Raw genomic sequence first — 17003 nt, forward strand, 5'->3', positions numbered from 1 at the left:
TTCAATCCAACCCAGACACCAGAGTACAATCCAACCCAGACCCCAGAGTACAATCGAGCCCAGACACCAGAGTACAATCCAACCCAGACACCAGAGTACAATCCAACCCAGACACCAGAGTATTATCCAACCCACACCCCCAGAGTACAATCCAACCCACACCCCCAGAGTACAATCCAACCCCGACCCCAGAGTACAATCCATTCCAGACACCAGAGTACAATACAACCCACACCACCAAAGTACAATCCAACCCAGATACCAGAGTGCGATCGAACCCAGACCCCAGAGTACAATCCAACCCAGACACCAGAGTACAATTCAACCCAGACACCAGAGTACAATCCAGCCCAGATACCAGAGTCTAATCTAACCCAGTCCCCAGAGTACAATCCAACCAAGGCCCCAGAGTTCAATCCAACCCAGACACCAGAGTTTAATCCAGCCCAGACCCCAGAGTACAATCCAACCCAGACACCAGAGTACAATCCAACCCAGACCCTAGAGTACAATCCAACCCAGACACCAGAGTACAATCCAACCCAGACCCCAGAGTGCGATCCAACCCAGACACAAGAGTACAATCCAACCCAGACCCCAGAGTGCAATCCAACCCACACCACCCAGAGTACAATCCAACCCAGACACCAGAGTACAATCGAACCCAGACACCAGAGTACAATCCAACCCAGACCCCAGAGTACAATCCAACCCAGACACGAGAGTACAATCCAACCCAGACACCAGAGTACAATCCAACCCAGACACCAGAGTACAATCCAACCCAGATACCAGAATACAATCCAACCCAGACACGAGAGTACAATCCAACCCAGACACCAGAGTACAATCCAACCCAGACCCCAGAGTACAATCCAACCCAGACCCCAGAGTACAATCCAAACCACACCCCCAGAGTACAATCCAACCCACACCCCCAGAGTACAATCCAGCCGAGATACCAGAGTCTAATCCAACCCAGGCCCCAGAGTACAATCCAACCCAGGCCCCAGTGTTCAATCCAACACAGACACCAGAGTTCAATCCAGCCCAGACCCCAGATTACAATCCAACCCAGACACCAGAGTGCAATCCAACCCAGACATCAGAGTACAACCCAACCCAGACCCCAGAGTACAATCCAAACCACACCCCCAGAGTACAATCCAACCCACACCCCCAGAGTACAATCCAACTCACACCCCCAGAGTACAATCCAGCCGAGATACCAGAGTCTAATCCAACCCAGGCCCCAGAGTACAATCCAACCCAGACCCCAGAGTTCAATCCAACATAGACACCAGAGTTCAATCCAGCCAGACCCCAGAGTACAATCCAACCCAGACACCAGAGTGCAATCCAACCCAGACATCAGAGTGCAATCCAACCGAGACCCCAGAGTACAATCCAGCCCAGACCCTAGAGTACAATCCAATCCAGACACGAGAGTACAATCCAACCAAGACCTCAGAGTGCGATCCAACCCAGACACAAGAGTACAATCCAACCCAGACCCCAGAGTGCAATCCAACCCACACCCCCAGAGTACAATCCAACCCAGACATCGCTGGCTTTGAAAGCAGACCAAGCAGGCCAGCAGCATGGTTCGATTCCCGTAACAGCCTCCCCGAACAGGTGCCGGAATGTGGCGACTAGGGGCTTTTCACAGTAACTTCATTTGAAGCCTACTCGTGACAATAAGCGATTTTTATTTCATTTCATTTCAGAGTACAATCCAACCCAGACACGAGAGTACAATCCAACACCGACCCCAGAGTACAATCCAACCCAGACACCAGAGTACAATCCAACCCCGACCCCAGAGTACAATCCAACCCAGACATCAGAGTACAATCCAACCCAGACCCCAGAGTACAATCCAAACCACACCCCCAGAGTACAATCCAACCCACACCCCCAGAGTACAATCCTACTCACACCCCCAGAGTACAATCCAACCCAGATACCAGAGTGCGATCGAACCCAGGCTCCAGAGTACAATCCAGCCGAGATACCAGAGTCTAATCCAACCCAGGCCCCAGAGTACAATCCAACCCAGGCCCCAGAGTTCAATCCAACACAGACACCAGAGTTCAATCCAGCCCAGACCCCAGAGTACAATCCAACCCAGACACCAGAGTGCAATCCAACCCAGACATCAGAGTACAACCCAACCCAGACCCCAGAGAACAATCCAACCCACACCCCCAGAGTACAATCCAGCCCAGACATCGCTGGCTTTGAAAGCAGGCCAAGCAGGCCAGCAGCGGACTTGACTTCCGGGCGGCGAGCGAGGAGGTCGCAGGGAGAGGGGCTCCCGCAAGCGGTGGACAGCAGGAGGAACAGCAGCCCCCCCCCCCCCCCCCCCCCCCCCCCCCCCGACAGGCCGGACGGCGGAGGAGGAGCGCCGGCGGAGGAGCCGGAGCGGGAGCCGAGGAGACGGAGCCGAGGAGCCGGAGCGGAGGAGCCGAGGAGCCGGGGCGGAGGAGCCGAGGAGCCGGAGCGGAGGAGCCGGAGCGGAGGAGCCGAGGAGCCGGAGCGGAGGAGCCGAGGAGCCGGAGCCGAGGAGCCGGAGCCGAGGAGCCGGAGCCGAGGAGCCGGAGCGGGAGCGGAGGAGCCGGAGCGGAGGAGCCGGAGCGGCGACAGGGGGGCCCAACAGCAGCAGGTCCATCCCCTCTCCCTCCCCCCCCCCCCCCACGCGACCCAGGAGCGGTGCGGCGGCCCCTCTTCTCTCCCCCCCCCCCCCCCCCCGCCCCCCCCCCACGCGGGACAGGAGCGGTGCGGCGGCGGCGGCCCCTCTTCTCTCCCCCCCCCCCCCCCCCACGCGGGCCAGGAGCGGTGCGGCGGGCGGCGGCCCCTCTTCTCTTCCCCCCCCCCCCACGCGGGCCAGGAGCGGTGCGGCGGCGGCGGCCCCTCTTCTCTCCCCCCCCCCCCCCCCCCCCCACGCGGGCCAGGAGCGGTGCGGCGGCGGCGGCCCCTCTTCTCCCCCCCCCCCCCCCCCCACGCGGGCCAGGAGCGGTGCGGCGGCGGCGGCCCCTCTTCTCTTTCCCCCCCCCCCCCCCAGCCAGCAGCGGGGACCCCCCCCCCCCCCCCCCAGCCAGCAGCGGGGACACAACCCCCCCCCCAGCCAGCAGCGGGGACACAACCCCCCCCCCCCCCCCCCGCCAGCAGCGGGGCCCCCCCCCCCCCCCCCAGCCAGCAGCGGGGACCCCCCCCCCCCAACCAGCAGCGGGGACCCCCCCCCCCCCCCAACCAGCAGCGACCACCGGCCCACTCGCCCCTCCCCCCCCCCCCCCAACTGCTGTGACCACCACGTGGCAAAGACAAAGGGACTCTCTCTCCTGGTTGAGTGGGGAAAAAAGAAAAAAGAGACTTGTATTTCTGTTCTTCCCAAAAGAAAACTGGTAAAGAGAAAAGGGGTAGGGGAAATAAATTTAAAAAAAAAAAAAATATATATATATATATATATATACATATATAGATATATAATAATAAATAAAATAAAAATAGGGTGCGGAAAAGGGGGAAAAAGAAGAACAAGGAGAGAAGAAAAGATGAAGGGGAAGGGGGAGAAAAAAGTGCCAGAAAGGAGCCAAGAGAAAGGGGGCACCGGAAGTAGACTGGGCAAAGGGAAAGCCAGCTCGGGCGAACGAGTCAACACGCGAAGCGGCGGGAAGGATGCTTCGCCGCATCCAGAAGAGCTGGACGGGCGGGCAACCTCTCCCCTGGGGTTAGAGGGGGGCGTGAATTGGAAGGAAGCCTTTGCCGAGGTGGTGAGGGAGCAGCTGCAGGCATTCAAGGCAGAGTTAAAAGCAGACGCAGAGGCCGCAGCACAGGCAGCAGTGACCAGGGCCATGTCAGGGGTGCAGCAGGTTCTGACCAGATTGGAGAAGAAAGTGGATGCCCAAGGGAAGATACTGGAAGCCCAAGGGAAGATACTGGAAGCCCAGGGGGCAACCATTAAAGAGCTGGAGAAGGCAGCGACTGACGCGAGCGACCGGGTCATATCCCTGGAGAGGGGAATGGTGAAACTGAGTGCAACACAGGGGAGCCTGAAGGGCAGGGTAGACGACCAGGAGATCAGCTCGAGAAGGCAAAATATCAAGATAGTGGGCCTGCCAGAGGGGATAGAGGGTAGAAATCCCACAACATTCGTGGCTGCGATGCTGGGCTCCTTAGTGGGGCGGGAAACTTTTCCCACCCCACCGGAAATGGACAGAGCTCATCGGTCACTGCGCCCGAAGCCCAAGGAAGGGGAAAAACCGAGAGCAGTTATAGCCAGACTGCACCGGTACCGGGATAGGGAGACAATCCTGCGCTGGGCCAAGGAGAATAGAGCCTGCAATTGGGACGGGCACGCCATCCGAATCTACGAGGATTTTGGAGCGGACATAGCTAAGAGACGGGCGGAGTTCAACAGAGCGAAAGCAGCTCTCTATAAGAACAAAGTACGTTTTGGTATGCTGTACCCAGCAAAACTCTGGGTCACATACCAACACAAGGAATATTTCTTTACAGCCCCTGCCGAGGCGAATAGATTCGTCGAGGAGCACGGGCTGGAAAAACGCCATGGGAAGTAGGGACGAGGGGCCCATGGCAAGGAGACACGTCATGCCGACGGGGGGGTGGGGAGGGGCGAGGCAAAGCCAGCCCCCTCCCCCCTGGCAGAAACACCCAGAACGGAAAACAACCCAATGCCCTAGGGCCCGCTCCAGGTGGGAGGCCAGGCCCCGGCACGAGGGAACGGGAGTACTGGAGAGGGGAGAGGGGAAGCGGGACAGCAACCTCCGAGAGGGGAGCCACCGTGCTAGCAGGAAAGCTAGCGAAGGGGGCGCGCAACAGAGCAGGGCCGCAGCGCACCCCCAACAGGGGGGAAGGCGCCAGGCAGGGGAGGGGGGGGATCACCCATCAAAGGTGGGAGAGCAAATGGGGACAGGAATGGGGGAGAGAGGGGCAATGGAGGGGTACACAGGGGTATCCCCGAAAGGGATAGAGCGGGGGGGGGGGGCACCCGGGGGGCGAGAGACCAGGGAGGGGAAACGCAGGGACGAAGGGACAAAAGAGGCCAGTAAGGGAATAGGGCCACAAAGTGCCACAGACAAGGGCTCGAAACAGGGAACTGCTGCAAGCACCCACCCAGTACGGTCTGTGGGTGAAGGGGCCCCCCGGAGTGCAGGGGACTACCCGCGTGGCGGACACAAAGTGGACGGCCATGGCGGGTGTCCCCGGGACAAGGGGGAACCCCGGAGCGCAGGGACCCGACCGCATGGGGAGAGCAGTGATAGTGGACATCCTGGACGGCCCCCTAACATAGGGAAACCCCAGAGGGCAGGGGCGCGTCCACCGGACAAATATGGTTAACCCCACAGGAGCAAGGGGGCAGAAGCCCCCCACCAGAATAGTCACCTGGAACGTAAGGGGACTTAACGGCCCAGTGAAGAGATCTAGAGTCCTCACCCACCTTAGAAACATGAGGGCCGACATAGTCTTCCTCCAAGAGACGCACTTGAGGGAGCGGGACCAACTGCGGGTAAGAAAGGGCTGGGTGGGACAAACCTATCATTCCTGTTATGGGGCAAGGGCCAGGGGGGGTGGCGATCCTGATTGGCAAGAGGACAATGTTTAGGGCGACAAAGACGGTTACGGACCCAGGGGGACGGTATGTCATGGTCAGCGGGGCCCTGGATGGGGCGCCGGTAGTTCTAGTTAACGTGTACGCGCCCAACTGGGACGACACGAGCTTCATCCAAAAGACCATGGCAGAAATCCCGGACATAGCGACGCACCGACTAATCATGGGGGGGGACTTCAACTGTGTACAGGACCCAACGACGGACAGATCAAACCCCAGAACGGGGAAAACCTCAAACATGGCAAGGGAACTCAGCCACTATATGGAGCAGATGGGAGCAGTAGACCCCTGGAGATTCGCCCACCCGGGGGAGAAAGAATTCTCTTTCTTCTCCCCAGTACACAACGTGTACACCAGAATTGACTTCTTTGTGGTGGGGAAAACGGTGCTTCCAGAGATAGACAAGGTGGAATACTCCGCAATTGTGATATCAGACCACGCTCCACACTACATGGATGTGCGGCTAGAGACGGGAAGGGCCCAGCGCCCCAAATGGAGGTTGGACGGTGCCTTACTAGCTGACAAGGCCTTCAGCGAAAGGATAGCGCAGGCCATAGCGGAGTACACTGAGATCAACCAAAACGGGGAGGTCTCACCCTCCACGTTCTGGGAAGCGCTTAAGGCCGTACTAAGAGGGGAAATCATAGCCTACAAAGCGCAAAGAGATAGGGAGGAAAGGGTGGCTAGGCAGAAGCTGGTCGACTCCATACTGGAGGTAGACCATAAATACTCCGAGGCCCCGACTGTAGAACTCCTGGCGGAGAGAAAAGAATTACAAAGGAACTTTGACCTGCTCTCCACCAGGAAAGCAGTACACCAACTCCGCCAGGCACGCGGGGCCCTATACGAACACGGAGACAAAGCCAGCCGCCTGTTGGCCCACCAGCTGAGAAAGCAGGCAGCCAGCAGAGAAATTGCGCAAATCAGAGATACCAGAGGCACGTTGGAAACAGAACCAGAGAAGATTAACAAAACCTTCAAGGCCTTCTACCAAGAGCTGTACACCTCAGAGCCCCCAACGGGGAAGGCTGGGATGAACCGGTTTCTTGACGGACTGAACATACCAGTTGTGGGAGAGGGCAGAAAACGGGATCTGGAAGCACCACTAGCACTGGGAGAGATCATGGAGAGCATTAGCTCCATGCAGGCGGGGAAGGCGCCGGGACCGGACGGATTCCCGGCGGACTTCTACAAAAAATTTGCGACAGCGCTGGCCCCGCACATGCGGGAGATGTTCACAGACTCGCTAGCTAGGGGCACGTTGCCACCCACGTTAGCACAGGCCTCAATCTCGCTGATACCTAAGAAAGACAAAGACCCAACGGAATGTGGGTCATACAGACCCATATCTCTGCTGAATGCAGACGCCAAAATACTGGCCAAAATCCTAGCCAAAAGGCTAGAAGACTGTGTACCTGAGGTGGTCACAGAGGACCAGACGGGCTTTGTCAAAGGTAGACAGCTGACCGCGAACATCAGGCGCCTGCTGAACGTGATAATGACCCCCTCCGGGGAGAGAACACAAGAGGTGATCGTCTCCCTGGACGCAGAAAAGGCCTTCGACAGAGTCGAATGGAAATACCTCATAGAGGTACTGGAGCGGTTCGGGCTTGGAACAGGGTTCACCGCTTGGGTAAAGCTCCTGTACAACGCTCCCATGGCGAGTGTACAGACCAACAATACCAACTCCCAATACTTCCAGCTGCACAGGGGCACCAGACAAGGATGCCCACTGTCCCCGCTGCTGTTCGCACTAGCAATCGAACCGCTAGCAATCGCGCTCAGGGCAGCAAAAAATTGGAGGGGGATCCGAAGGGGAGGTAGAGAGCACAGAGTCTCACTCTATGCGGATGATCTGCTCCTCTATATCTCGGACCCACAAAGCAGCATGGACGGAATCATCGCGCTCCTGAAAGAGTTTGGAGCCTTCTCGGGCTACAAACTCAACATGAGCAAAAGTGAGATCTTCCCATTACACCCGCAAGGGGGGGGGGGGGCAGCACTAAAGGGGCTGCCGTTCAAACAAGCCCGACATAAATTCCGCTACCTGGGGATCCAAATAGCCCATGACTGGAAAGGGATCCACAAATGGAACCTCACCAGCCTGACGGAGGAAGTTAAAAAGGACCTGCAAAGATGGAACACACTCCCGCTCTCCCTCGCGGGGAGAGTTCAGACGATCAAAATGAACGTACTGCCCAGGTTCCTCTTCCTGTTTAGATCCATTCCGATCTACATCCCCAAGGCCTTTTTCAAAGCGCTGGACAAACTCATCATGGCGTTCGTATGGGGGGGTAAAAATGCTAGGATCCCAAAGAAGGTCTTACAAAAAACAAAAACCAGGGGAGGGTTAGCCCTCCCGAATCTACAATTCTACCACTGGGCAGCAACAGCCGAGCGAGTAAGGGGATGGATCCAGGAGCCAGAAGCTGAGTGGGTGCGTGCGGAGGAGGCCTCCTGCATGGGAACCTCCCTCCGGGCCCTCGCCACGGCAGCACTCCCATCCCCACCCAAAAAACACTCCAGCAGCCCAGTGGTGACAGCCACCCTCCAATCCTGGAACCAACTGCGGCAGCAACTTGGCCTGACCAAAATGTCGAACAGGGCTCCCATCTGCAACAACCATAGGTTCAAACCAGCACTGACCGACGCCACCTTCAAAAGGTGGAGGCAGGACGGGGGGACACTGACAGTCAGGGACCTATACACGGACGACAGGATCGCAACACTGGACGAACTGACAGAGAAATTTCAGCTAGCTGGGGGGAACGAGCTACGGTACCTGCAGCTCAAAAACTTCCTACGAAAGGAGACAAGGACGTACCCACAACCGCCACGACAGACACTACTGGAAGACCTACTGGACGCAAGTATCCTAGAGAAAGGGAACTGTAGTGACATGTATGACCGACTGGTAGATAGGGACGACACCGTACTGGACGCAACAAGGAGGAAATGGGAGGACGACCTGGGGATGGAGATCGGGTGGGGACTCTGGAGCGAAGCACTGCATAGGGTCAACTCCACCTCCACGTGCGCAAGGCTCAGCCTGACGCAACTAAAAGTGGTACATAGAGCCCACTTAACAAGAACCCGTATGAGTAGGTTCTTCCCGGAGGTGGAAGACAGATGTGAACGGTGCCAAAGAGGCCCGGCCAACCACGCCCACATGTTCTGGTCCTGCCCCAGACTCGTGGAGTACTGGACAGCCTTCTTCGAGGTAATGTCCAAAGTGGTGGGAGTGAGGGTGGAGCCATGCCCGATAGTGGCGGTCTTCGGGGTTTCAGAACAGCCAGATCTATTCCTGGGGAGGAGGGCGGATGCCCTTGCCTTTGCCTCCCTGATCGCCCGCCGTAGAATCCTGTTTGGCTGGCGGTCAGCAGCACCGCCCAGAGCTGCGGACTGGCTGTCCGACCTCTCGGAATCTCTCCAAATGGAGAAAATCAAATTTGCCATCCGAGGGTCGGACGACGGCTTCCACAGAACGTGGGAGCCATTCATGCAACTGTTCCGGGACCTATTTGTGGCCAATGTACAAGAGGAAGAATAGTCGGGGGAAGGTAGCGGGAGGGGGGGGGGGGGCTACAGGTTCGTTACGGGGGTTCGATGGCTAGCTAAGGCCCAAAACCAAGCGAAATAAACATGTTGAGGGGGGGAGGGGGGGGGGGGGGGGGGGGGGGGCGCAGTTACTACTACGAAGATGCTTACCTGTAAATATGTATGTTAATTTTTGCGTGTTTGTTTTTGTTTGTTTTTTTTTCTCTCTCCTAACAATTTGTAATTTGTTCAATATAAAATACGAAAACTGAATAAAAACATTTATAAAAAAAAAAAAGCAGGCCAGCAGCACGGTTCGATTCCCGTAACAGCCTCCCCGAACAGGCGCCGCAATGTGGCGACTAGGGGCTTTTCACAGTAACTTCATTTGAAGCCGACTCGTGACAATAAGCGATTTTCATTTCATTTCATTTCAGAGTACAATGCAACCCAGACACCAGAGTACAATCCAACCCAGACACCAGAGTACAATCCAACCCAGACACCAGAGTACAATCCAACCCAGATACCAGAGTAAAATCCAACCCCGACCCCAGAGTACAATCCAACCCAGACACCAGAGTACAATCCAACACAGACACCAGAGTACAATCCAACCCACACCCCCAGAGTACAATCCAACCCAGACCCCAGAGTACAATCCAGCCCACACCCCCAGAGTACAATCCAACCCACACCCAGAGAGTACAAACCAACCCAGACCCCAGAGTTCAATCCAACCCACGCCCCCAGAGTACAATCCAACCCAGACCCCAGCGTACAATCCAGCCCACACCCCCAGAGTACAATCCAACCCACACCCAGAGAGTACAAACCAACCCAGACCCCAGAGTACAATCCAACCCAGACCCCAGAGTACAATCCAGCCCACACCCCCAGAGTACAATCCAACCCACACCCCCAGATTACAATCCAATCCAAACCCCAGAGTACAATCCGACCCACACCCCCAGAGTACAATCCAACCCACACCCCCAGAGTACAATCTAACCCACACCCCCAGAGTACAATCCAGCACAGACACCAGAGTACAATCCAACCCCGGCCCCAGAGTACAATCCAACCCACACCCCCAGAGTACAATCCAACCCACACCCCCAAAGTACAATCCAGCCCAGACACCAGAGTACAGTCCAACCCACACCTCCAGAGTATAATCCAACCCACACCCCCAAAGTACAATCCAGCCCAGACACCAGAGTACAGTCCAACCCACACCTCCAGAGTACAATCCAACCCAGATACCAGAGTGCGATCAAACCCAGGCCCCAGAGGACAATCCAGCCCAGATACCAGAGTCTAATCCAACCCAGGCCCCAGAGTTCAATCCAACCCAAACACCAGAGTTCAAACCAGCCCCGACCCCAGAGTACAATCCAACCCAGACATCAGAGTACAATTCAACCCAGACCCCAGAGTACAATCCAGCCCAGACCCTAGAGTGCGATCCAACCCAGACACGAGAGTACGATCCAACCCAGACCCCAGGGTGCAATCCAACCCACACCCCCAGAGTACAATCCAACCCAGACATCGCTGGCTTTGAAAGCAGACCAAGCAGGGGCTTGGGGCTTTTCACAGTAACTTCATTTGAAGCCGACTCGTGACAATAAGCGATTTTCATTTCATTTCATTTCAGAGTACAATCCAACCCAGAGACCAGAGTACAATCCAACCCACACACGAGAGTACAATCCAACCCAGACACCAGAGTACAATCCAACCCAGACACCAGAGTATTATCCAACCCACGCCCCCAGAGTACAATCCAACCCAGACACCAGAGTACAATCCAACCCCGACCCCAGAGTACAATCCAACCCAGACACCAGAGTACAATCCAACCCAGACCCCAGAGTACAATCCAACCCACACCCCCAGAGTATAATCCAACCCACACCCCCAAAGTACAATCCAACCCAGATACGAGAGTGCGATCGAACCAAGACCCCAGAGTACAATCCAACCCAGACTCCAGTGTACAATCCAACCCACACCCCCAGAGTACAATCCAACCCAGATACCAGAGTGCGATCGAACCAAGACCCCAGAGTACAATCCAACCCAGACTCCAGTGTACAATCCAACCCAGACACCAGAGTACAATCCAACCCAGACACCAGAGTCTAATCCAACCCAGTCCCCAGAGTACAATCCAACCCAGGCCCCAGAGTTCAATCCAACCCAGACACCAGAGTTTAATCCAGCCCAGACCCCAGAGTACAATCCAACCCAGACACCAGAGTACAATCCAACCCAGATACCAGAGTGCGATCGAACCCAGACCCCAGAGTACAATCCAACCCAGACACAAGAGTACAATCCAACCCAGACACCAGAGTACAATCCAGCCCAGATACCAGAGTCTAATCCAACCCAGTCCCCAGAGTACAATCCAACCCAGGCCCCAGAGTTCAATCCAACCCAGACACCAGAGTTTAATCCAGTCCAGACCCCAGAGTACAATCCAACCCAGACACGAGAGTACAATCCAACCCAGACATCAGAGTACAATCCAACCCAGACCCCAGAGTACAATCCAGCCCAGACCCCAGAGTACAATCCAACCCAGACACGAGAGTACAATCCAACCCAGACCCTAGAGTGCGATCCAACCCAGACACAAGAGTACAATCCAACCCAGACCCCAGAGTGCAATCCAACCCACACCCCCAGAGTACAATCCAACCCAGACATCGCTGTCTTTGAAAGCAGACCAAGCAGGCCAGCAGCACGGTTCGATTCCCGTAACAGCCTCCCCGAACAAGCGCCAGAATGTGGCGACCAGGGGCTTTTCACAGTAACTTCATTTGTAGCCTACTCGTGCAATAAGCAATTTTAATTTCATTTCATTTCAGAGTACAATCCAACCCAGACACCAGAGTACAATCCAACCCAGACACCAGAGTACAATCCAGCCCAGACCCCAGAGTACAATCCAACCCAGACACCAGAGTACAATCCAACCCACACCCCCAGAGTACAATCCAACCCACACCCCCAGAGTTCAAACCAGCCCCGACCCCAGAGTACAATCCAACCCAGACATCAGAGTACAATCCAACCCAGACCCCAGGGTACAATCCAACCCACACCCCCAAAGTACAATCCAACCCACACCCCCAGTGTACAATCCAGCCCAGACACCAGAGTACAATCCAACCCACACCCCCAGAGTACAATCCAACCCAGATACCAGAGTGCGATCGGACCCAGGCCCCAGAGTACAATCCAGCCCAGATACCAGAGTACAATCCAACCCAGGCCCCAGAGTTCAATCCAACCCAGACACCAGAGTACAATCCAACGCAGACACCGCTGGCTTTGAAAGCAGACCAAGAAGGCCAGCAGCACGGTTCGATTCCCGTAACAGCCTCCCCGAACAGGCGCCGGGATGTGGCGACTAGGGGATTTTCACAGTAACTTCATTTTAAGCCTACTCGTGACAATAAGCGATTTTTATTTCATTTCAGAGTAAAATCAAACCCAGACACCAGATACAATCCAACCCAGACACCAGAGTACAATCCAACCCAGACCCCAGAGTACAATCCAACCCACAGCCCCAGAGTACAATCCAACCCACACCCCCAGAGTACAATCCAACCCACACCCCCAGAGTACAATCCAACCCACACCCCCAAAATACAATCCAGCCCAGACAGCAGAGTACAATCCAACCCACACCCCCAGAGTACAATCCAACCCAGATACCAGAGTGCGATCGAACCCAGGCCCCAGAGTACAATCCAGCCCAGATACCAGAGTCTAATCCAACCCAGGCCCCAGAGCACAATCAAACCCAGGCCCCAGAGTTCAATCCAACCCAGACACCAGAGTACAATCCAACCCAGACATCGCTGGCTTTGAAAGCAGACCAAGCAGGCCAGTTCGATTCTCGTAACAGCCTCCCCGAACAGGTGCCGGAATGTGGCGACTAGGGGCTTTTCACAGTAACTTCATTTGAAGCCTACTCGTGACAATAAGCGATTTTTATTTCATTTCAGAGTACAATCCAACCCAGACACCAGAGTACAATCCAACCCAGACACCAGAGTACAATCCAACCTAGACACCAGAGTACAATCCAACCCAGATACCAGAGTACAATCCAACCCAGACCCCAGAGTACAATCCAACCCACACCCCCAGAGTACAATCCAACCCAGACACCAGAGTACAATCCAACCCAGACCCCCAGAGTACAATCCAACCCAGATACCAGAGTACAATCCAACCCAGACACCAGAGTACAATCCAACCCAGACACCAGAGTACAATCCAACCCAGACACCAGAGTACAATCCAACCCTAGACACCAGAGTACATTTATCTTTCGATACCGCCACAAGGTTCAAACCCCGAATACTGATCAAAGTACCAATGCACCAGTTAGTTAGTTCCAAGTCAATACTATTTATTTACACACACAATAATATCTACTCATGCACAAATACCACAAACTAAACTATCTCTAACGCTAATGCCTATACTTAACTTTGGGTGCCCACTCAGTCACAGGAACAATGGCCGTTGTTCGGATCTGAGGCTGTTGGGTATGAAGAGGTAAAAGGAGAACAGCTAAGGTTGTCCGTCTGATAGCGAGTGTTGACCTTGGACTTACTTGCTTGTGGTGCAGCTGGTGGACGGGACTCTCCGCTTCGAGAGCCGAGTCAAAGAGAGCGATTCTCTCTCGGGGGGGCTTCTTTTTATACCTGAAGGGGCTTCGCGCGCTTTTGGGTGGGCCTTGAACTTGGCCCCAATTAATTGGACCGCATCTTGATCACTGGTATTGATCTCGACCAATAAAGGGGTGGGTACCCTGATGGCTGGGCGTGTCCTAGTGGCCGTAGGCCTTGCTTTGTTTGTGTCTTTTCAGGCGCCGGGGTGTCTGCCTTAGTATCAGTTACTTGAATGTTATTCCTTTGTTCCCGGAGATGGGCCATCAATATGCTAATTGACCTACAGTTTCAGTCTCGTCTGGGAGTTGCCTTCTCAATACGCATCCAGGCTCTGTGTCTGCCTGCTTTCTTCGCATTGTCCATGTTTCCCTATAGTCTTTGCAAACATCCATTTTGTATTCTGGAAGTGGCCATCCCAGATGGCTACAAGACACCAGAGAGCGATCCAACTCAGACCCCAGAGTACAATCCAACCCAGACACCAGGGGTGAAATTCTCCGACCACCAGCAGGGTCGGAGAATCGCACGGGTCCGCCAAAAATCCCGCCCCCACCATGTCCAGAATTCTCCCACCCGCAAAAAGTCGGCATGCCGTCAATCCCGCCGCCCGCCTCGTAGAATGGCAGGGGCCGGCGGGAGGCTACGGGTTTCTGTGCTGCCGTTATTCTCCGGCCCGAATGGGCCGAAGTCCCTCCGCTGAGAGGCCTCTCCTGCCGCCGTGGTTTGAACCACCTCTGTGCCGGCGGGATCTGCGGCGCGAACGGGCCCCCACGGTGGCCAGGCCCACGATCGGGGCCCACCGATCGGCCGGCGGGCCAGTGCCTTGGGGGCACTCTTTTTCTTCCGCTGCCTCCACAGCCTCCACCATGGCGGAGGGAATCCCCCAGCGCGCATGCGCTGGTGGTGACGTCAGCGGCAGCTGACGCACCGGCGCATGCGCGAACCATAAGACCATAAGACATAGGAGTGGAAGTAAGGCCATTCGGCCCATCGAGTCCACTCCGCCATTCAATCATGGCTGATGGGCATTTCAACTCCACCTACCAGCATTCTCCCCGTAGCCCTTAATTCCTCGCGACATCAAGAATTTATCTATCTCTGCCTTGAAGCCATTTAGCGTCCCGGCCTCCACTGCACTCCGCGGCAATGAATTCCACAGGCCCACCACTCTCTGGCTGAAGAAATGTCTCCGCATTTCTGTTCTGAATTTACCCCCTCTAATTCTAAGGCTGTGCCCACGGGTCCTCGTCTCCTCGCCTAACGGAAACAGTTTCTTTGCGTCCACCCTTTCTAAGCCATGTATTATCTTGTAAGTTTCTATTAGATCTCCCCTTAACCTTCTAAACTCCAATGAATACAATCCCAGGATCCTCAGCCGTTCATCATATGTTAGACCCGTCATTCCAGGAATCTCCGCTGGACACGCTCCAGTGCCAGTATGTCCTTCCTGAGATGTGGGGCCCAAAACTGGACACAGTACTCCAAATGGGGCCTAACCAGAGCCTTATAAAGGCTCAGTAGCACATCGCTGCTTTTATATTCCAACCCTCTTGACCGGCGAAGGCCTTTCGGCCAACCCCGGCGGCAGGCATCAAAGGCCGTTTTTGGCTCCAGTCGGTGTGGTGCCAGCCACTCCAGTGCGGGCCTAAGCCCCTCAATGTGAGGGCTTGGCCCCTAACGGTTGGCGCCACTCCGCTACGCCGGGACCCCCCGCCCCGCCGGGTAGGGGAGAATTCCGCCCCAGAGTACAATCCAACCCAGACACCAGAGTACAATCCAACCCAGACACCAGAATGCACCTAACCCAGACACAAGAGCGCAATCCAACTCAGAGACCAGAGTATGAGGCTCTGCAGGCGATTGCTGAAGGTGCAGACTTAACCATCAACACATAGTCCCTCGGACGTATGCCAGGATGAGACGTCTATGCAGATGACCCACAAACTACTGCTTCCATGGTGCAGACCAGAGCCAAGCAAAAAAAGAGCAGTCACAAATTTGTTCTCAGAAAAAAAAGAGGAAGAGAAAGAGAGTGGAGGAATACTATGAGTCCCACCGATGACTCCAAGCAAGAAAACATTGGCAACGTGTCTGACAGGCCAAACAGCACACAACACGCAGCAGCAAAAGGTTTCACGTAAGGAAAGGAAAGAAGCTGGTGACTCAAAAGCTGAAGACGCAGGCATGGTCAACAAGGATACTGGTCTTCAGGAAGCATCAAGTCAAAGGGCTAAGGCACAAAAGACCGGCATGGAAACCAGTCTTCCAGCAAGCTGACAAAAGCCCAAACAATCAGCGGGGCAATCCCGTCGGAGATGCACAATGAGCTGTGCACATTTAGCAGGCATATCATGTTAAATGAATCACAGTTAAATCTACATATGCACATGCAACATGTGTTAAAAGATAATACAAATAATGTTTCTATATATGACAAAGAATTTTTCTGTATTTAAATGTTAACATTTCCAAAGGAAGGGGGATGTGGTGATATGCCTGTAAATAGTTAGCAATGTGACCTCCAACCAGCTGGTGGCATCAGACCTTGGTCACATGATGTGGGAAACTGATCAGTTGGTCGTATGGCATACAACAGGACAGTTGCACATAGGGTAGTTCCAGAGCAACCTTGTCTGTGTAGTATTCTGTATGTTATCCTTCCATGTGTTCATCAATAAATTATCATACTCGTTACGTTACCAGCAGTTCTGTGAGCATCATTGCAACGGCAAGACAACAGAACACAACAATTAGTAGTATGAGATTCCATGTAAATAGGCTGCTGAATTAAGGAATCCAATGTTTGGTTGTAGAACTAGATCTGCTGAGGACAAATCATTCAAATACGTTGCTAAATGCATGCTGCTCCTTCACTTCAAGAGTAATATATTTAACCTGGAGAACTTAAAAAGAAAGTAAAGATACAGCATTCTACTCAAAATAAGATGAAATAGCTAAGAAGCCTAAATTTTCAGTTAAACTGAACATAAAGAATGTTTTATCCGGGAGTTTGCCCACTCCAAATGTTTTTAACTTCTTGGCCCTTGAGGGTATTGTACAATCATAGCACAAACTCAACGGCATGCAGTTACAAATGATTTAAGCCTTTAGTGGATAGAAATTACTCAATA

The 17003-nt window shown here is 54.5% G+C and overlaps 1 protein-coding gene across 1 annotated transcript in view; it reads right to left on the reverse strand.

The window, feature by feature from the left end:
• Positions 1-17003, reverse strand: part of LOC119963211 — a 680876-nt gene that overhangs the window by 299176 nt on the left and 364697 nt on the right. The window lies entirely within an intron of this gene.

Source organism: Scyliorhinus canicula, chromosome 3 (genome assembly GCF_902713615.1).
Source record: "Scyliorhinus canicula chromosome 3, sScyCan1.1, whole genome shotgun sequence".
Taxonomy (NCBI): Eukaryota; Metazoa; Chordata; class Chondrichthyes; order Carcharhiniformes; family Scyliorhinidae; genus Scyliorhinus; species Scyliorhinus canicula.